The sequence below is a fragment of the Talpa occidentalis genome, unplaced genomic scaffold (assembly GCF_014898055.3).
Source record: "Talpa occidentalis isolate TD23 unplaced genomic scaffold, MPIMG_talOcc4v2.1 talOcc4.16, whole genome shotgun sequence".
Classification (NCBI taxonomy): domain Eukaryota; kingdom Metazoa; phylum Chordata; class Mammalia; order Eulipotyphla; family Talpidae; genus Talpa; species Talpa occidentalis.
Genome location: NW_023601653.1, coordinates 66,093,942 through 66,116,831, shown reverse-complemented (window position 1 = coordinate 66,116,831; position 22,890 = coordinate 66,093,942).

Sequence of the window (22,890 nt, the reverse complement as noted above, 5' to 3'; positions counted from 1 at the left end):
TTAAAAAAGAAAAAGAATTTGTAAAAAAAAAAAAAATTATTCATTAACATGGGTACACTGCCATGTAAGTACATTGTCATTCACACGTAGATTGTAAAACTATTAAATCAGCTGACTTTTGGATGTCAAAACAAAATGAGAAATTTTATGAACTTGTAAGCATTGGCATTAACATTTCAAATGCTCTAGTTAGTTCTATACTCAAATAGGGTTGCTATAATTTAACCAGGTATATCAGTCTGGTAAGCCGTTAGCGCTGTCCCTGTCAGAAACCATCCTTTCAACCTCTTGGAAAAACTTCACAAAACAATTCTATAATGTATAATGAAGAATAACAAAATTAAAAATCAGAAGAACATACTGATATATATGAAATTTAAAATTCTCATTATTTCCCCAGACCTGCCTCGAAATGATCAATATCCATCACGTACATTTTCTTGCTTTTATTTTCCAGTTGCATAGCAGGGGCTGCACGTACCTGCCATAAGGAGGGGTGCTCCTGGTAGATGGGGGGTGCTCACTTGTTCCAGAAGATCTGGGTCTAGGCATGGACTGTTCTGGACGCTTAGGAATCTGAAAGTTGTGTAAGGAGAGAGTTGAAAGAAAAATGGAAATTGTGCATTTAAGCAAGTTCTCAAATCACCTATTTACTGGTGAGAGTGGATGGACAGTATGAAACAGAAGCAGTAATATCACGAGCTTCAAAAAGTTCCGGGACCACAATACAGGAAATTCTCACTGTACGTGAGTAGGGCCTCCCTTTGTTTATGATAAAAGGTCAGAGGAAGGTTTTTGTTTTGTTGTGTTTTTTTTAATGTTTGAACATTAAATAATTTTAAAATAATATTTGGGGAATAAGGAGAACATGAGCAAACCTAAGTGTAAATACTCAGAATAATAAAATTCCACAAAAAATTTCCTTTTTAACAATAATAAATATTCATTATTTACATTGTACTAAACCCTGATTAAAACATTTACCATATATTAATTTCTGAGACTGATTTAATAAAAATACATAATTATACTCACTTTACTAAGCATCATAAAACCCAGCAACAACTCAAGGAGACTTAGCTTTGAAACCAGGAAGTACATCTCCATAGACACATGCAATGTATCTTAAATCAAGCATCTCTGTCTGTATGTTTTGTGGATATTTATTTTCTTTAGCACACAGTGGTTGGTATTTCCCTGTATCATTCTGTGATTCATTTTCCTGCCTCCTTAAGTCAGCTCAGGAAGGCAGAGATCTAAAAGGTAGAAAGAATGTGACCTCCTATTACTGTTCCAGGTACACATTCACACACACACACACACACACACACACATGCTCTACAATTGTCTCAGCTGGTTTGGGCCAAAACTCGGTACCTTGTTCAGATTATGAAATGTATATAGCTAGAACAAATGCATTTAAATTCTCATGTGTTCTGCTTATTTCCCACATTCTTGTAGGAGGCCTCTGAGACTCTCCATCTTCTGCGAGCAGAAGAGGCTGGATGCAAATAACAGTGGCCAGTGGGTTAGACACTCAGATTGACTGAAATCGGCTGAGTCCCAGTTTGGATACCAGAGTGGGATCCATTTCACTAAAGTCAAATGATATCATGGTTATCTCAAGGAATTATTTTTAAAATTCTTTTAAAGATTTATTTACTTATGCATACGAGAATTGGGGCCAGAGGTTCAGGTGGTGAGAGGATTCACCAGAGACAGAGTGGGGAACAGAACAGGCAGATTGACTGAAACACAGCGCTGAGAGGAGCAGTGGGCTAGTCAGAAGAGGTCTGCTGCACCATGTGGATAGCTGCCTAGGTGGCCAGTGATCAAACTCATGCTACAGCAGCTGCAGGCAGCTTCTCTGTGCTGTGCTTAACTCCTTGTGCCAGCAAGGAGGCCCTCAGGAAATTTTGACACACTAAACTTCTAGAAGAACAAATATTGGACAATTGTGGAACCTTTCAAAACCTTTTATTTATATTTGTTTTGATATTTTTCCAGATAGGTTTTATGAATCAGTCTATCACTGGTCTTCATATTTTGGTTCACTTTGAAGCACACGGAACTTGAGAGTAAATTTCTTATGTACTATTGTAATCAATTAGGAAACATATTTGGGTGTTTGGATCACAGATCTAATTCAGAATCAGCAAGAAATAAAGTTTTCAAGATGAGCAATGTCTTCCATGATCTTTCTTTGAAAACATTTAATATATCAATCAGTTCTGAAACTACCACTACTGATGTGGAAAGATTTTGTTAAATAATGTAACAGAGTGTGACTTTAATGAGGGAATCAACAATGCACTTGTGACATAAGAAGCAATGGAAAAAGAAGATAGTTGTTCTAATAAGGAGGATTAAATATAATGTCTTCTCTTCTGTTTTTTTTTGCATTAACTTTTTTTTGGAATAATTTCTTCCTTTTTTTTTTTACATAATGTAGCAACAATAATACAGCACAGAGACCTTGCTTGCAACACTTACTCATTTTTTCCCACTAGTGATATCTTACTTATGTAAGCACAATGATAAAAACAGGATATTGTCACAGGATATTAACACATATTTCATCAGTTTTCCATGAAGTTATTTTCTCTATACACAAAATCTATAAACTCATGTAATCATAATCACATAATCCCTGCTTTTATGTTCTACAAAAAAATTTTACCAGCAATTTTTATTTTACTCTGGATTATGTTGTTAAAGAAAAGGCAAAGTAAAGGTTTAATCCTTTCCCCTGCTTACCGGTTTTGTGTTTTGAATTGCTCATTTTAAGAAAATTTTAACACTAAGCACACACACAGAAAATATCTTATGCTGTGCTAAATGTATATTTCTTATAACCCCAGTTAACAATTTTGGATTCCACTACACTGATGTAGAAATTTATAATGCACCAGAAATTATGTTATAAGCAATATTTCTTCAATGAGAAAAACACACAAGTATGTCTACTCTAAGAAGTCACTTACTTTTGACTAACTCTGCATATCCTCATCTTAGAGTTAAAATGCCTGACATTATCTTAGATTAACCAGACAGCTTCTTAGGGTAATTTAGTTCCACTGAAAAAATTTTTAAGGGATCAACAGGATTGATCTTTACATGACTGGCCCTTCTGAATAGAGATGATGACCTTGTAGCTCCAAACAAATTAGGTATAATTTACCATTGGTTGACATGCTCATGTCCATATTATTCAACACAGGTTTTTTTTTCTTATTAAATTTGATCTCTGGCATGTTACCCATATATTTATGAAATTTTATTATGGATTTAGTATACTACATTGTTGTTTTAGCAGATGCTATCATTTTACAGTTGTAATTTTATTGGCCAGTTATAAATTCAGTCAGGCATATTGACCAGAGAAATGACACAAGATAATTTCCCTTTTCGAATGACTTAAAAGCACTAAAAATAAATCTGCTTTCCATCAGGAGGAATAAACAGATAAATATTAAAACCAAAGTGACAAATTCAGGAATAGCTCATTCACACTTCAGTGACAGATAACATACTACATGATAGTGGTGGGGCCATTTAGATCTTTTTTGGCCCTTGACAGTACAAACAACAGCTACTTTATAAAGTGAGATGTCTGCACAGAAACAGAAGCATCTAAACAATGGTGAAGTAGCTTGTACATATATTTTTTGGTAAAAGTTGGCGTTCTCCTTTTGTGCCTGATAATGCAAGTTTTATGACGCTAACAATACATACATCCTGTTTCCAGATTACTGAAGTTATCCCTTACTGTATATAGCTGTTGTCATCAACAAGTCCCTCACATGGACTAAAGTGACAACCTCATGTGCAGGCTGCAAAGAGCTTATTGCTGCACTGTGGCTTCTGGACACCTGGTAGCTGAAAACAGTATCTCTATGGTGAGTGTTGTGGGTCTTTGGGTTTTCACACTGAACTAAAATGCCTAAGGTGATAGATTGGTCACTTCTTGATGTCTAAAGCTTGATTTTTTTTTTTTTTAGCTAATTATCACTGAAATGGCAGTGAGCCTTTTTATTGAACTTAAAACAAAAACCTTGCATTACAAAGCTCTGTGGTCAGTATCTGCTGATAGAACAGATATGTATGTCTCCACAAGAATTGTAAGATGCATCAGGACCCAAGCAGGATGCTCTGCAAATCAGTAAAAATATGTCAGTCTAGAGAACTCACCTTCCAACTTTTGTATTAAATTCTCACTCTGTGAGGGTCAATTGACACACTTACAAGCTGTCAATACATAGGTAGGTAGGTAGATATTGCATGGACAGACAGTCAGACACAGATATATCAGTGTGAATATATATCAGGAATAATATGAATATCAGGAAGAATATATAAAATGAATTTTTTAAACAATTTGACATTCAGTAATTTGAGTAAAAGATACACATCCATCTTTGATACTGCTTTTCCAGGCATGTTTGATTTGAAATTATATCAAAAATTAAAACAAGCAAACCAAAACCAAAGTCAAGCTTGAAGTCCTTTTCTCTTATATATTACATCTAATATGTCATTAAATGTGGTTTGTGTATATGTTGGAATATATTTCTTGCATATGTGTGTGCCCTTGTGTCTATATCTAAATTATTATTTCTTATCACCTCCATTACTGTAAGATTCCAACTTTGACAAATTGCAAAAGCTTAATTCTTGAATACTTTAATGTTTAAATATGTGCTATTAATTAATCTTATCACCAAAATAGAAATCTATTTCCATATATATTTTAGCAGAACCTGTGCTTCTTTGGAGTCCATAGCAAAGGTCTGTGGCCCAGGTCACCAGGTGTTGGGAGCCCAGTGTGTGACTCTGAAAGGGGGCAGGTGACTTCCTTCTGTCCTGGTCTGTTTGGGAACTTTAGGGATTGAGAGTAACCTGAAGATGTCAAATTCTTTTTCAGTTTTTAACCTCTTTGTTTTCTGACTTTCCCTCCCCCAGGGCTGTATCACACCATTTCTACCCCACCCTCCAACTCCAAGGTTTAACCCTCATCTTCACTCCAAAGTGAGGACATTTCACTTGCTTCTTGTTTGTATCCAAAATACTCAGACTTCTGGAGCCCAGCTCTCTCATGTTCATAAAATTATTCATTTTTCAGATGAAAATTTCTCAGATATAAATATTACTGATACCATAATATCAGGATTTTAGGCCTAGACTCCCAGCCAGGAATGATTCCATGCTACAGGAATGATCCCAGCCACTAACCCACCACGGGTTGGTGTCTCACGAAGCCGCAGCAGGAACTTCACTGATGCCAAGGCAAGCAAACGAAAAGAAGCAGATTTGTTTAGAGAAAGAAAAAGTTTATTAAGGCGAAAAGGAACAGATATAAAATGGGTCTCCCAGGCCAAGTCAGGGAAGGAAAGGAAGCCAAAGTGGAGTCGTGCCTCAGGTAATATGTAATTTCTTCCCCTAATTATTCTAAAGCTCCACCAGTCCCTTGGTGATTGGTTGGTTCTCAGTGGGCTCACTCATTGCCTTAATGTCTCTGTGCCCAAAACTAAGTCTCTGTGTCCCAACCTTTAACTAAGCATACTTTTCTTTATCAGCCTTGTTCTGGAATGTCTTGTCAACCCTTGTCTTGGGGGTTCTCTTTGGAATTTGTTGCCCTTATCTCTGGAAACTTCCAAAACTCTCCTGAAGTCCCTGTCTAGAGGGACTTGAAGCTGTCCCTGAAGCTGCTAATTATCCCTAACTTGCCCAAGGACTCACTACTATATGAGGATCATCTCTATTAATTTTTACTTCTAGACCAGTTCTTTGTCATACTCTCATTTCCCTGTTTGTAGGAACTTAGTTCATTTGCTTTGTGTTTTTATTGTGATTACTAAAGTCAATTCTCCCTCTAATTTTAGCCCTAGGAAAGCAGACAGCTCTGTAACTTTTACATGTGTGCATCTTAGTATTTACAGCTCAGCCCTGACCAAGGGCAGGATAATTCCTTGTTAGTGAATCAAGATCGAATAAATTCTGTTCACTTTGTTCAATTCAGTGGACATTATGCATTTGCAAACTCTTTGTAACTAGATGACTAACAAAGTTTAATGTTTCCTGACTTTGTAGAACTGAATTTAACCATTAATTTGTCTTCTCAAAAGCATATTTTTTCTGGGTTTTTTGGAAAATTTATCTTCTTACCTTAACTGTTCATTCTTTTCATAGATACCATAATGAGACAGAGGGAAGACTGGTATTGTAAATTACCTATTGTGTATGCACATAGAGTGACAAGTTCTACTTTGAAAGTACTAGAAGATTGGAACATCTTAAAATTACTTAAAACCTCTGTCCCAGTTTGGATAATTTTATTTACTATTTCAGTCCCAAGAATGTTCCTTCAAATTCCTTATTTTTTTTTTTATCATTCCTCTGTTACTAATATGGTTTTTATTCTATTTTACTATACATATTGTGAATTAAATATAAAGAATTATACATGAAATTTATTGAATAAACACATCAATTTCAAGGGATGTAAATATTTCCCATCGTTTGAAGCCATCACAAGCGAGAATCCTAGATGTTCCTCTTTTTCTTCCCTATGTATTTATATGATCTTATTGTCTTTTTGCAGGTACAATAGCCATAATTTTGGCACTCATCAGCACTTACATGGTCACACATTATATATGTGCATTTATAACCAGTTCCAGCAAGTTCTCCAATTTTAAAGCTAGAAGAGAAAATAATATCCATTAAATGCTAAATTTGTTCCACATAACATGCATTTTAAACCTATAATGTTATTATCAAGTTTAAAAAAAGCAGAAATGCTGCTTTTCTAGTTCTTCAACATTAGGAATGTTAAATATATTGTCATCAACATTTATTAATAAATCTTGAATTGATGCTACAAATGCCTTGAATTCTGAATATAATCTCATGACCTGAGGCATTTTCAGAGTGTCTGATAATTTTAAATGGGTTTACAAATTGTCTTTATACATTGTGTTGAATTATACATATATATATATATATGTATATTACAGTATACCACAAATATTCTAATCATGAATGATCAAAATTCAAAGCATAGTTTCTACCAAGGCATGTGATTTTAACACCAGAGTAAAACTGATAAATCTTAAGTCAGGATGTCTGCAATAGTCTATAACTTGGAGTGGATATACAGGCACCTAATATTAAGACATTGGTTAGATGATTATGTAGAATGATTGCATTGTTTAACATCTTCAACCCTAAAGCATGACTAGTCTGACAATGAGATGCTTAAGTACATGCACAATAATTGTAGACAATTGCTATCACAATTCTAGGAAAGCTTTATGAATATTTTGATATTTCTAATTTATCGTAGGATAATTTTATTTTTAATAGTCAAACAATTAATATTGGCTAATTTAATCACCAGTAGTTGGAATTGTCTTCTTTCTACCCTCACTGTCAACTACTGATGGTCTGATTTCACATTGATGAAGTAGTCCTATTCCATGGTGAAAATATTTGCATATTGAAGTATATCAAGGAGTACAATGGATCTCAAACTCTAATACATTGTATAATTGTATGTAATTATTTGCTAGAATGCATAGTATATGTCTACTTCTAAATAGCCTAATGCAATCATGAGCTGATGTTCAGTAATCATTATGAAAATGTATGTAGGAGGTTAAATAATGTCCCCTAATCTGTATGTAATATCAGAACTTCAATATGTGATGTTATCAATCTTTATGGATATAATTAAGTATCCAGATGAAATATTATTGGATTGGAGCTTAAATCCAATGAAAGTTTTCTTATTAGAGAGAGGTGACCACAGAAAAAGCAGAGGAGAAACAACGTGAAGTTGGAAGTGCATATTTGGAGACTCCAAGAATCACCATTTCCTTGGCTTAGATCTTTTATTATCTTTCATTTTTCTTTGAGATTTACCATGTTTCCTTTACATATTAATATTTCTATGTAAAGAAATAGTTTACATAGAAACAATTTCTACAGTACACACAGTACAACAAAATTGTTGTTCATCATTAATAACAAGTTGTTATTTTCTCTAGATAATTTCAGCTCTTTCAAGAGAAAAGAAATTGCAAAGGAACAATGTAAGTCTGCAAATAACTTGACTTCAGACTTCTGCTTTCTGAACTATATGAGTGAACAGATTTCTGTTGTTTTAAGCAACCCAATATGTGACTTATAATAAATACAAATATAAATGCATTTATGGAAGGAAAGTGTAAGAATTATTGGTTGAGGTTTAGAGAGGGGCTTCAAGGTAATTTCCTTGTAAGCACATCTTGGAGTGAAACAACACCATTAAATCTACAATTAAAATAGTCACTCTGATTTATACTCTTGAATTGTGTACAAATTTATATTCAACAACTTTCAATAGATTGCTGAATTTAATACCTCATAAGCAATCCAAATGAGGTATGAATGTTAAATGTTTATCCTACTACTGTAACATCTTAATTCTTTCGTTCCACTTATTGTATATTTTCCTTCATTCCACTTATTCTATATTTTTCTGATTGATTTCTGATAGATGTATTAGTTACAGATCTGTCATCTGTCCATATTTTGATTTGAAATAAAATAAATTCTTTTTGGAATTTTGAAATAGCAAGTGACTTACCTGCCTTTGGTAAAATCTGTACCATCGAACAAAAACCACTTTGATTGTGTGCTGTTGTAGTATAAACTGATAAAGACCTTTTGATAGGGAGAATATTGCATCTTCACCAATTTCATCAAAAAATCCTACAGAGAGAGGTAAATAAGTCTGAAAGAAGGACGTTACCAAAGAAAGAGGAGCAAACTCATTTAACTATCTTTCATGTGTAACTTTCCTTTATATACTCACTTCTAAATTAGGTACCAGACAAGAAAAGAAAGAAAGAGTACATTTATTAAGCCATGTAATAGGGAGTGAGGCATGACATAAGATTGGTGACACCAGGTTAATGAAGAAGAGAAATTCCAGCAGGGATTTTAACGAGTCATGGTAAGATCAGATTGTTTTTCAAGAGATTGTTTCTAAGTTAAAATCTCAGAAAGGAGGGCCTTCCTGGTGGTGCAAGAGGTTAAGACACAACCTCTGAAGTTGTCTGCAGCCTCTCCAACACAAATTTGTTCCCCTGCCAGCCAAGGAGCAGTTGCCCCCACGGTGCATCAGACCTCTCCTGACTTGACCACTGCTCCCCTCAGCAGTGTACTTTGGTCAATCTGCCTGTTCTGTTCCCCCTCTGTCTCTGGTGAATCCTCTCACCTCCTGCATCTCTGGCCTAAACTCCAGCTCTTGTATGCAAAAATAAATAAATCTTTAAAAAAAAATCTCAGAAAGGAGTATGCATTCACCAAGAGAAGACATTTGTGGTGAGAGGTGAAGAAGATAAAATATGTCACAGGCAAAAGAAGCAATTTGAGAAACAAAGTCATGAAGGAGCACAGTGTCCTTTACGGATGTAAAGAACTTCATGGCCGAGAGCCCAGAGCAGGCTGTTCTAAAACAAGTGCTAGGAGGTGTGCAATGACAGAGGAGGTCAGATTAACATGTAGAAATCCAATTGCTGGGACACAAATAAGCTTACAGATGTTGTTTTTAGCTCCAGTGAGTGGCTCTCACCCAGGTAGGACAGAAGCAAAGTACTCCAAATTGAGCATCAGAAAGCTACGACAGTCAAAGTGGAGACAGCTAAAGCTCAATTATTATGTTTTGCATGATGAAATCTTCTAAAACTAAAAAAAAAAAAAAAAAGCCTAATAAACAGATTATTTGCACTTTATCCTAAAAATTGTAAAAATCCGCTTGTGTAATTTTAGAGTTAACATTCAAAGTTACAGTCAAATTGTAAGGATTCCTGTGACTGCCGTATAGAATATGTTCTAGAGGATGAAATCTTGAAAGACTGCTGTCATTTTAAAATTTTCTGAAAGAAATTCAAAATATTTAGGAAACACATTTTGTCTTTACCATCTCGTCTATAGTATCCACTTTAATAAATGTTGAGTTTAAATTAGTGCAATAACCATCACATTCTTTCCAAAAAGTATGGTCTTTTGAGAAATGATAGCAGTTTTGTCCATGCTGGTGCCAGTCCTTTGAACAAGTAGGATATTTCCACTCTATGAAAAGAGATAGAATATATGTGAGTCCCTACTATCAGTGCAAGTTTACAGAGAAAATCTAACCCTACAAACAAATATATACTTGCGTGTATACAGTTATAATTCTTCATGAAAATAACTCATACAAAGTTATTGCTCTCTTCAGAAAATAGTATCCTGACACAGAAACTTCCTAAATTACCTGTTTTACTTGCTTCCTTGTTGTAGGAGATATTTCCTGGATGTCCTTCTGCATTAAATGAATTCTTATTGACTGAAGAGAATTCAGAGACTTCATTTTAACTCAAAGAGAAATATAGTTAGATAATCCTGTGTGCCAGATACTGTGCTCCAGAGGAAATATGAAAATGAAAAATGAAAACACCGCTTGCATTGAGTTCATCTGCCTGATGAGACCCCTTTAAATTCACATAATGGCAGGTGGCTTTGCTTGAAATACTCCTCTCTTTTCATCAATAACCTCGTTTAATCTCTCACCCTAAAGCACCCTTATTTTGTGTAAGCCCTTGGAGATCCATTCCATTTGCCTTACTGGATACTGCCCAATCCCAATTCCTAATTCCATCCAACAGTTGATTTCAGTCATATCTGCTTGCATATATGCAGTTGTATGTTTCAGGCAAAAAAGCTCGGTCAAAGTGAATTCTCTTTACTCTCATGCCAAAAAATGATGACTCAGAGACTTTGAAAATTACTTGTTTCATTTGCTTCCTCGATATAGGAGATATTTCCTTGATAAACGTTTGCATTAAATAAGCACTAATAAACTGAAGATAATTTGGAAAGATAATTTTAAAAATAATTGGACAATCCTGTGTGCATAGACTGTATTACATAAAAATAACTAATGAAACTTATTTGCCTTGAAGGAGTCAATGTAATAAAAACAAAAATATAATCTCAAACTATATAAAAACATGAAAAGTTCATACAGCAATTGATCACATAAGGAAATTCTGTTCACACAACAGCATGAATAAGCTTTTCTGGTAAAGCAAAAATGAGAATAAATAGGCAGTAAGTAAGGGTCATGATATACTTTAAGACAAACAATAGAATATATGTTTGTGAGGAAGCATCTTCAGACTTTACAGAGAATATTATGTTTATTTAAGTTATCAAGTATGTCAAAATATATTATCATCAACAGATTTCACTATTCAAGTAGAAAAAATATGTATTTCTATTTTGCATAGTGACTTACACATTATTAAGTATACAACAGATGAAAGAAGAGCCAGGGACATGATCCCCAGAATCACTGCAATGATTTTCCATGAAGAAGAAGGAGCAGGATGGCCTAGAGAAAAAGAAGAATACACCTAGTGACATCAGCCTAAATGTTTGTCAAATCTGGATTTCTTGAATTTACATTTTTCAGTGACTCCAGTAATATCACTAAAATCAATTGCAGAGTAGAATCAGCAAAGGCAGTTGGTTTGTTCCAACCTGAATTTATCTTACTAAATATCATTTCTTGCATTTCAAGCATTAAATTTGTATAAGATGTGTAATCTCCATGGCAAGAATATTTATTTTTGTGACTATTCCTTCCCTTTTCCCTTCAACCCCAACACCAAGAGGACATCCTCTTTCCTCTTACTTCTCATCCTTATCCTATATCTAAAGATAGCTCTCCACCTCCTATGTTTGATTTGTGATTGTTCTATCATTGCTATTATAAGAAGTCAGTGAATATTTTTAAAAAGTCAAAAGAAAACAAAAAAAATTCTAATATACATAATATAGAGGTTAGTTGAACTACTGGGTAATAAAGAATAATGTATATATTATTTAAATTAGTAAGAGCTCTGGAATGAAGTTTTGAGAAAACACATATCTTGTAAAAGAATTGGACAATGGAAAATGAAGACAATTGTGAAAAAGATTACTATGATTTGTATATAAACCCTCCATTATACAAACATAAAATTGAGTCCTTTGCAAATTCTTTAGCATGCTTCATTGTGCTATTTTATTTTATTTATCTATTTATTTTTTAAGATTTATTTATTTATTTATACAAGCACTGGGTACAGTCAGAATGCAGGAGGGTGAGAGAATTCACCGGAGCCAGAGGGGAGAGTAGAGCAGGCAGACTGACAAGGTACACTGCTGAGGGGAGCAGCGGGCACAGGGGAGGTCTGTGCACCAGGTGGGACACTTGGTGGCCGGGGATCCACCTGGCACTGCAGAGGCTGCAGGCAGCTTCACAACCCAGCACTCAACCATTGCACCACCGGGAGGCCCCCTCATTGTGCTATTTTAGACATGTGTAGGCAACATTGGGCAGATGTTTGATATTACATGAGTTCACGTAATTGCAATAAACTTGAGATCTTCCTCATGAAATGGGAACTATGGGTCCTCCCCTGGTGACACAGGTGGTGGAGCTCAGTGCTATGAAGCTGTCCGCAGTCTCTGCAGCGCCGGTTCGATCCCAGCCAGCCGGTGAGGGCCCCACGTGGCGCAACAGACCTCTACTGTCTCACCTGCTGCTCCCCTCAGCAGTGTGTTTCCTCAGTCTGCCTGTTTTGCTCCCTGTTCTGTCTCTGGTGAATCCTCTCACTCTCCCGCGAATCTGGCCTATACCCCTGTTCTTGTATAAAAAAATAAATAAATCTTAAAAAAAAAAGGGAACTATGATATGAAATTCATTCCAGCTTCCATAATGCTCTTTTATTAAGGAATGATAGTCATTTGGGTAGTTGAACATTCTTCAAGCTTGAAGCCCTTAGAAACCAATAGATAGAGTAAAACATACACAAAGAGTCAGAATATGAGAGAAGAAAATGATGGAGTATATATTTTAAATAAGGGTTTTGAGACAGACTGTGCATGGCAGGCAGGCATGAATCAGTACAGCACTGAGGTAGAAAGCAAAGGACTGGAGTTGAGGCCACTTACTAGCCGCATGGACTGGACAATTTATTTAAATTCTCCTTGTCATAGTTGCAACTGTAAAATAGTGATAATAGTGCCTAACGTATGAGATTTGTTTAGAGAGTTAAACACATTATTTTAAAAGCTTATAGGAGTCCTGATTTATGTAAATGAACAATAAAGCATGAAATGTAAATGCCCTCTAGGAGCAGGAGCTGTATATGATGGATGTGGGAGTAGAGTTTGGCTTTTTCTTTTATTTTCTTTTTTAAAGATATATTTAAAGATATATGGGATACAGTCCAGAGGTGCGGGGTGGGGGTGGTGGTGGTGGTGTTAGGATTCACCAGAGACAGAGTGGGGAATGGGACAGGCAGATTGACTGAAATACACTGCTGACGGGAGCAGAGGTGAGACAGGAGAGGCCTGCTGTGCCAGTTCCATTCCCTGCCCACCTTGGGATTGAACTGGTGCTGCAGAGGCTGCATTTAGCTTCACAGGGCTGTGCTTAACCCCTCGCGCCACCAGGGAGGTCTGAGTTTGGCTTTTTCTCTGATTAAACCAGGAATGACAATCTGGCTTTATTTCAATAAATGATCCCTGATCACTCTTTTTGTTGCCTCAGATATGGGGTACTAAAGAGATGTGAATGTAGAAAGTGGTATAAGGACAGGATGAAAGACACAAGGTAAGCATCTACCGGAGTAATACAAAAGAGAGATTGGCAGCTTGAAGCAAGTGCTTATGGAGAAATTCTGATATTTTAAAATATAAACTGGCAGAATTTGGTGTTGCAGATTTTCAGCAAATGAAATGATCGAAGAGGTGTTTCAAGTCTGTGGATGTGAAGAACCACTGTATGAAGTGGTAACTAATGCCAGTGGGAAAAGCCTAAGTGAGCATTTAGAGGGAATCATATCAGGAGTCAGTCTGGCATATATATGTTTGAGATTCCTACTAGCCTCAAAGGTGATTTGAATTAAGAATTGTATATTTTTAGTCTGAAGATCCAGGGAGAAATCTAAGATGTATTTGTAGATGTTGACTAATTAACATGTAGCTGATATTTAAAGGCAAAAGACTGAAGGCATCCCTAGAGTAAAAGTAAAAATGAAAGATAAGAAGGTAGAATGGATCTAAAGAGACTCCAATATTTAGAAAGTATGGAAAATATGAGTTTTATGTCATATGAAAACAAGAGCTAGGGTATGAACCTGAATTATTTTTTAATACCTCAAGTACTTATGCCTACACAAAAATGGTCTAGAAGAAATAGACCCAATTTTAATGTATGTTATTTTAGTGGTACAATTATTGTCAGTATAACTTCCTTCATTTTTCATTTTGATGACTTGTCATTTTTTATAATGTAACGCTTTCAGAACAATAATAACTTTTGTCTTAAAAGTTCCAGCCTAATTCAATATTTACTCAGGTTCTATGATTTGTTTTTATGTCCATAAAAACATCACCACATTCTTAGAATAAATATTGCCTGTACCTCATAAATAGTGAAACTGAAGGCCAGAAGTTATCTCTGACTAACACATTAAGAAACACTGATAAATCTTCATTTCACAATATGAAGTCAAATATTTAACATCATATTTGTCAATTCTTAGTTGCAGATGTCTAGAAAGCTACAAATGAAGGAATGGATTTAAAGTTTTAATTAGAAAAGGCAGAAAACAAGAACTCCTTTGTAGATTAGATGAGAGCTACTGGTCTCTAGAGGAGAAAATGATTTAAGCTTCCCAAATACAGATGTCAATAATTACTGACTTTGTTCAATAATTATGAACTTTAAGTTTCAAACATGCCATTTTAATCATCAGGTCCCTATGTTTGTACATTAAGTATAAAAATAATTTAGCTTGGGGTCTCCTTGGTGGCCTAGGGGGTTAGTCTCAGCACTTCCACCTAGCAGGCAGTCCTGGCAAAGTGGCCTGAGTTTGACCCCAGGCCAGGTTGCTGACCCATGGCACAGCAGACCTCTTCTGTCTCACCCACTGCTCCCCTCAGCAGTGTATTTCAGTAGATCTGCCTGTTCTGCTCCCCACTCTGTTTCTGGTGGATCCTCTCACACCAACACCTCTGGCCTGTACCCCAGCTCTTCTATGCAAAAATAAATTTTCAAAAATCTTACCAAAAAACAAAATAAACTTTTAGTATTTATTTACATATGAGAAAGTACTTACAAATTGAGAAAAACTTAATGGCATTGTTATGTAAGAATAAACAATGGTGAAATATGTATATTCATGCTCATACCCACACACAATAATTTCATTAATAAGTTTTCCTATGGGGCCTCCCCGGTGGCGCAGCGGTTGAGCGCTGGGTTGCGAAGCTGCGCGCGGCCTCTGCGGCGCCGGTTCGATCCCCGGCTGCTCCCCGGCCACCGGAGGAGGGTCCCACATGGCGCGCAGACCTCTCCTGCCGCCCGCTGCTCCCCTCAGCAGTGTACTTCGGTCCTTCTGCCTGCTCTGCTCCCCGCTCTGGCTCTGGTGAATTCTCTCGCCCTCCCGCGCTTCTGACTGTACCCAGTGCATGTATAAACAAAACAAACAAAGAAACCAGCAAACAAATAAATAAAGCATGCCTCTATAAAAAAAAAAAAAAAATAAGTTTTCCTATGTAAGTCTGATGGTAACTACATACACTGTCAGATGAACATTTTCAGTAGGAATGAAAATAATGCAATTATTTCTGAATCGTTATAGGCAGTTTCTAGTGCACAGTTTCAAAAAATTGTTAAAAATAGGTAAAATTAGAAGATGCTTCCTTATTAGTCATGCTCCCTGCTTTTTAAAATATAAGCACTTAAATTTTGTGTGTGCTCATGTGGAGGAGCATGATAATGCAAAATCTTGTGTATTTTTAATATAATTTTTAGAAAGAACATGTAGAAAACACAAATACCTTCATTCACACAATCTGATGGAGCATTTTTTTTACGTGTTTCAAGTTCTTGATTATTCCGTTGCTGTGAGGGATGTTGGAATCGCAAATCTGAATAAACAACTTCACTCATTACTGAAATGTAGAAAAGATGATAAAATGAACAGGAAAAACATATTCTCAATAAGTGTCAGTTGTGAAATTAGTGAGTAAAATTGTGTTGGATAAACTAGTATTAGGAATGAATTCAAAGACCTAGGAATTTAGATATACTATTAGACATGAAAATATTTATGGAAGGAAAAATATGATTGTTTTCAATTCATAAGCTGCTATGATATATCTTTTCTAGACTCTTTAATGTTCTCTAGTCACAAGTATAACCTATAGAAATTAAAAATCTTTATAAATGATAAACATGTCACTCACTGATCAGTGAAAATGCAGCAGGTGATCTGTTTCTGTGCTGATAACCACGGAATCGGTTTGTCTGCACAGCCTGCATCCAGGTACCTCCTCACCTTCCCTGCTCCTGCCTCCATCTCAGTTTCCCCTTTACTGCCATCTTCCCCCATTTTCCCATAATTCCAGTGATACACTTCTTCTTTGTCAATATATTTCTCCAACCTGTATATTTTATTCCAATTCTTCTTTATCAAGTGTTTTCCTCCTATTTTTGTTCATTATTATTTTAATGTATTTGATTTATGTATAAAATTTCACCACCTATAATAAAACTTGTATATTCTTTAGACAATTCCTAAGTGTCATAATATGTTACAGCAAATCCTAAGTGATAATAATAAAGTGATTAAAATAAATAATATTTAAAATAGATTCTTTAAAGTCTCTTAAACCCACCTGCTATCCTTCCTAGCACCTTTCTTTTTAACCAGTCTTTTCTCATGAACTTTCCTACTCTGTGAACCATACTTTAATTTTTTCTTCCAAATCACATCTACACACACATAAAAACCCATATAGAGGCTTAAAAATTCAGTGTACCAAAGTATTATTGTGAGGAAAATATATATATAGATATATATGAACATTGAATAAACAATTTATCTTTGACTATTGACTTCAGTTACTTTCAGACTCATTTTCCCCAAAATTCTGAACAAACACATGTTGAGAAATTGAATGAATATCTGAGAAATTATAATTACCTGATGTTTAGAAGAAAATATCTGATCTTTTGAAGAATGTGTCTTTATATCCTGGGAAGAAGCTGATGCAAACTCTTATTAAAGAAGTTGGAATTTAAAATTTTTGAGAGTCCACAGTATAAGACTAGAGACTAGAACAGAAGATAAGAGAGAAATGAAATGCACAGGCTAATCATGCCTTAGACTGGCCCAGGAAACATTCTGATAGGTGAGCACAGAGGTCTACAATAAGAGAGTTCTGGGTGCAACAACACAGGAAACTCTTAGTGCTGCTCAATTTAGCTCTGCGTCATCTCTAGATTGGATCTTTCTTCAGTCTTAAGGAACACAAGATACCCAACATATTTGCATAATGGCAGTCCCTTTCACTCAGTCTTTGTAATGTCACAGATATAATTGAATTATCATTTACTGTTACAGAATTAGTATCATTATTTTTTATTAATATCAGTGTAATTTATGACATTCTAAATTTAATTAGTAGTCTACATATACTCTTTCAGGTACTTTTGTGATGTCTCTTGGTGACCCTTTCAGCCTAAGCAGTTGCTGGATGTCATCACTAGGTGGTGCATGTGCTGCCTGTCTCAGTCTCTCAGCATTTCTGTCAGTGAACATCATGCCCCAAGAAACAGTCCTAGCAACCATACACAATCAACTAATAGAAAAATACTACTCAATGCCTTTTCACATTCATATCAAATATAATATTTCAAAATTATTTTATTATTTGTGTGATAGAAAACGTTTCAAGCATTTTGATCATTCTACCATTTCTTTAGCTTATGTTAGTTTAAAATTGTATTCACCACTTGAAATGCAAATTAAAACTACAAGGAGATACCATCTTAAACCAGTGAGAATGGCACATATTAAAAAAAAAAAAAACTAGCAACAACAAATGTAGTCGAGAATGTGGAGAAAAAGGAACTCTCCTGCACTGCTGGTTAGAGTGCAAACTGGTCCAAGCACTATGGAAAGCTGTGTGGAGATTCCTCAATCTGACAAAAATGGAGCTTCAATATGATACAGCAATTCCACTACTAGGCATCTACCCAAAGGACACAAAAACATTAATTCAAGAGGACACCTGTACCCCTATGTTTATTGCAGCACTATTTACAATAGGTAAAACCTGGAAACAACCCAAATGCCCCAAAATAGATGACTGGATCAGGAAGATGTGGTGCATATATACAATGGAATATTACTCAGCAATCAAAAAGATAAAATCATGCCATTTGCAGCAACATGTATGGAGCAAGAAGGTATCATGATCAATGAAATAAGCCAGAAAGGAAAAAAAAATACCAGATGGCCTCACTCATAGCAGGAATTTAGAAAACCCAAATAAGGGATCAGGAAAAAGACTAATTATAATAAAGTAAAACTCAAAATCAACAGGCAACTATAAACCAGAGACACACTTCTGTGGGAGAGAAGGGAGTAGGATCAAAACAAAGCTGGTGGGAATTTTACAGGGACTATAACCAAGATAAAAATGCACACATTGTACAAAAATGAAAAATGTTGTAAAAATTTATAAAATAAAAAAATAAAAATGTAAAAGCATTAGCCTGGGAGGCATACAAAGCCCAAGAGAGGGCAACTAATGTTTAATAAGGTATGATGTGTCCATAAAATCTATATTTTATTCTATTATACCCTTTTGTATATGTTTGATACTGTTTATGAAAAGAACTTCAAAAGATAAAAAAAATTGTATTCATTTTACCTTTCCCTCTAACATCTTTCAAGATTTCAGCTAACAAATGTGGGTAAATTTTTCATCAGCTGCAGGAGAATAATCAATTTTTTTAAAAAAAATAAATTTTTTTATACATTTTTAACATTGTTCTTAATTTTTGTACAATGTATGCTTTTTCATCTCAGTTATAGTCCCAGCGAAATTCCCACCACCAATTCAACCTGTGTACCATCACCATAGTCCCTTGTGTTCTTCCCTCCCTTATTTTGACCATTTCATGCTACTAAGTTAATAGAGAAGATAGTCACATAAATAAATAATATGTCCAGAAGGTCAACAACCATTTTGAAACTGCGTAATAAATTTAGGAAAAAGGGTAACTATAATAAAGTATCACTAAATATAAGGAAGTATGAGAATTTTATGAACAAATGTGAAAGAATTTCAAAGGAAGAAGCATTTTTTTACCTCAAATATTTAACATCCTATTTAATTTTTAAATTTCACATTGAAAATAAAGTGTAGTAAATATATATGTAATTGATAAATATAAATAATAATAAAATATTTCCTGAAATTCTGATGCTATATTTATGCCAGGAGACAGAAAACACAAAATTTACAGACTAGTAAAAAATCAAAGTCTTTAACCTTTTAGAATGGAAGAAAGAGAAAAAAGTCCTCTGAACCATGTGCAGTGTTGTAACCAATGTTGCTGCAATTTAAAAAAGAAAGAAAATCGTAACTATAATAAGATGAAACTATTTATAAGATACAATTATTTAATTAGTAATTTTTACAAATATTGTTTAAATAGAAACAGCATGGGTTGTTGAAGTATTGAATCTATTAGACCAATATTTGAAAATTATATCTAACATTTATTTTCTTTTGCAGAATTCTGATGTTGGGAATCAATTCAAATGCAATGAAAGCCTAAAAAAATAAAAACATTTTATTCCAAGTTGTTCACTGAAAGAGATTTTGTAACTCAATGGGGAAATTAAAACTAACTGAGGGTAGTATAATGAAAAAATATATTAAAATAGGTCAGTATGAAATGGGTTATTAAATCAATATGAAATGACAATATGAAATCATGAAAACATTGATTACTTTAAAAATAAAAAATATTTATGAAGATTTTTATTTGTTGACTCAGACACTAGTGACAAGATATAATGAGAAGGGAACTGCCTGCATTCAAAACTCCTGCAGCCAGGAATACAAGGAGCTATCTTTCTTACATGTTTTCAAAGTTCATTGCCAACATAAACACATAAATGTACATTACATATATACACAGATACTAAACATGCATAATCAACACTGTTCACATTTTTTAAAGATTTATTTATTTATGCATACAAGAACTGAGGTGCAAGCCAGAAGTGGGGGTTGGGGGTTGTGAGAGGATTCACCAAAGATAGAGCAGGGAGAAGAACAGGCAGATCTACTGAAATACACTGCTGAGGGGCGCAGCGGGAGAGACAGGAGAGGCCTGCTTGTGGGTTGCTCCCTGCCTGGATAGGGATTGAACTCATGCTGCAATGGCTAGCTCTAGCTTCATAGTGCTGACTTTAACCCCTGTACCACCAGGGAGGCCCACAGTTTATTATTTCTAGTCATTTCTTTATGAATAAAATGTAGTATGATTCGAATATTTGCAATTTATTAAGATTTATTTCATGGAACAGGTTATGATCTAGCTCAGAAAAGATTGTGCACATTAGACCAATATTTGACCAATATTAGACCAATATTTAAAAATTATATCTAACATATATTTTCTTTTGCAGAATTCTAATGTTGGGAATCATTAAACCCTAAAACAGGGTTTTCCAAGGCCCCAAACTATACATATGTCTATGTCTTATTTTATTTTTTGACCTGTGTCATTTTGTTTCATGGATTTTAAAGATCTGCTATTGGATTCATGAAAGTAGGATTGTTATATCTTTTTGAAAAAATATTTTTATTATGTAATATTCTTGTTTTTCTCTTTTCTGATTAGTAGTCTGTCTTCATTCATTCACTTCTACTGACATGTATTTCTACAGAGTAAAAAAATGGCTCATTCTGAATTTTTTCTTAAATTTTATATATTAAAGATATTTTAATTGGACTATTTACATCATCAGTATATTTATATTTATTGATATAATTTGGGTCACATCTGTTATTTGTTTCATCATTTTTTCTCAATTTGACAATGATTTTACTGAACAAAGTTGAATTAAACCCATTATTTCCTCTTTTGGACCTAGGTTCTAATTTTTTTTAAGAATTTATTTATTTTTGCATAGAACTGGGGTGCAGGCCAAAGGTGCAGGAGGTGAGAGGATTCATCAGAGACAGAGAGTGGAGCAGAACAGGTAGATCTACAGAAATACACTGCTGAGGGGAGTAGCGGGTAAGTCAGGAGAGGTCTGCTGTGCCATATGTGGGATAGCTCCCTGGGGTGGGATCAAACTCAGGCTATTGTGATGAGCCTTTGTGGTGGTAGAGCTGAGACTGAGCCCTTAGGGCACCTGGAAGGCCCTAGGTTCTAATTTTAGATTCTTGACTTACAGAGTCCAGTTTTAGTGAGAATCCATCTGGGTCACTGGATCAGATAACAAATAGCTCCACTCTTGCTAGGAGTATATATATATATATATATTAGGAAAAGAGAAAAGAATATTCACATTAAATGAAGATTTATTTCATATATAAATTTAAATAAGGAAAAGTTATAGGCCTTTATTACAAATAATAATAATGATGTTGAATATTTGCACATAATTCTATAGTTGTTTAAGCTTAGCTTAGTTTAAATTTTTACTCACTTTACACTCTCCTTTAAGATTTTCAAAGATTTTTAAACTATTAATATGGGTCATTTCTTCATTAATTGTAAGACAATATATATGTTTTAAGCTACTAAGTAAATGGAAAATATTTTCAGAAAATAATGTATGCAAATGTCAATAACCCTTATAAAATTGCATAATCAATTTAGAAAAATACTAAGAAAGTGAGAAAACTATAAATAAATGTGATAAAATAAATTTCAAGGAAGAAATTTTCACCTTAAATATTTACCTTCCATTCAATTTTTAAATTAATGATTGAAAATGAACTGGTATTGGGCCTCCTTGATTAAGTCCCAGGGCTATCACACTGTAGCCAGCCACTGAGGCATGAGTTTGATCCCTGGCCGGGGAGCTACCTACATGGTGCAGCAGAACTTTCCTGACTCGCCCGCTGCTCCCCTCAGCAGTGTATTTCAGTCAGTCTGCCTGTTCTGTTCTCCATTCTGTCTCTGGTGAATCCTCTCAACCCTCAGCACTTATGGCCTAAACCCCAGTTCTTATATGCATATATAAATAAATCTTAAATAAAATTAGCTTTAAGTGCTTAAACTAAGTGGAACAAGCAGAGACATAAATTTATCAACAAAAATATATTTGCATTAAAGTTTATATAATATTTATTACAACGAGATAAAAAACACACATTAATACAATTCACTGACTGGTAGAAGTAGAGAAATAAGCATGAATATTTAAAATGTAAATGGTTTGTGTGTCAGAATGGACTTGAATTTTTCCAAATTAAACAGTTAAGTGAGCTAGATGTTTCTTACAAATATAATGGCTTTTATTTTATAACTTTCCCCCTTCACTACACTGTACAGTGTGATGATAATAATGTTAGAAAGAATGGGTGTGTGTATGTGTGTGTGTGTGTGCGCGAACACATACTGCTATTAAATAAATGCAAGACCGAAATCTGTATAACACAAAAAGATTTTCATCCTTTGAGCTGACTAGTATAAATTATTATTATTTTTGTTTTGTCTCTCTTCATTTCATATCCCAAGCTTGACCTTCAGTGAAGGTTCATGAAAAGTGAACAGCTGATGTCATATCTAAGGTTCAGCTCAAAGAAAAAACAAAAAGGAAATACACCCACAAAACTCTCAGACACTCAACAGATTAGAGAAATAAACAAATTAGCTCCACAATTTGGTGCTGAGTGAGTCTCACACATTCAAAGTTTAGTTGGGAGTTTCTAAAGCCCTATTTGGAAATAGAGTTAATTATTATAAAATGAATCTGAACC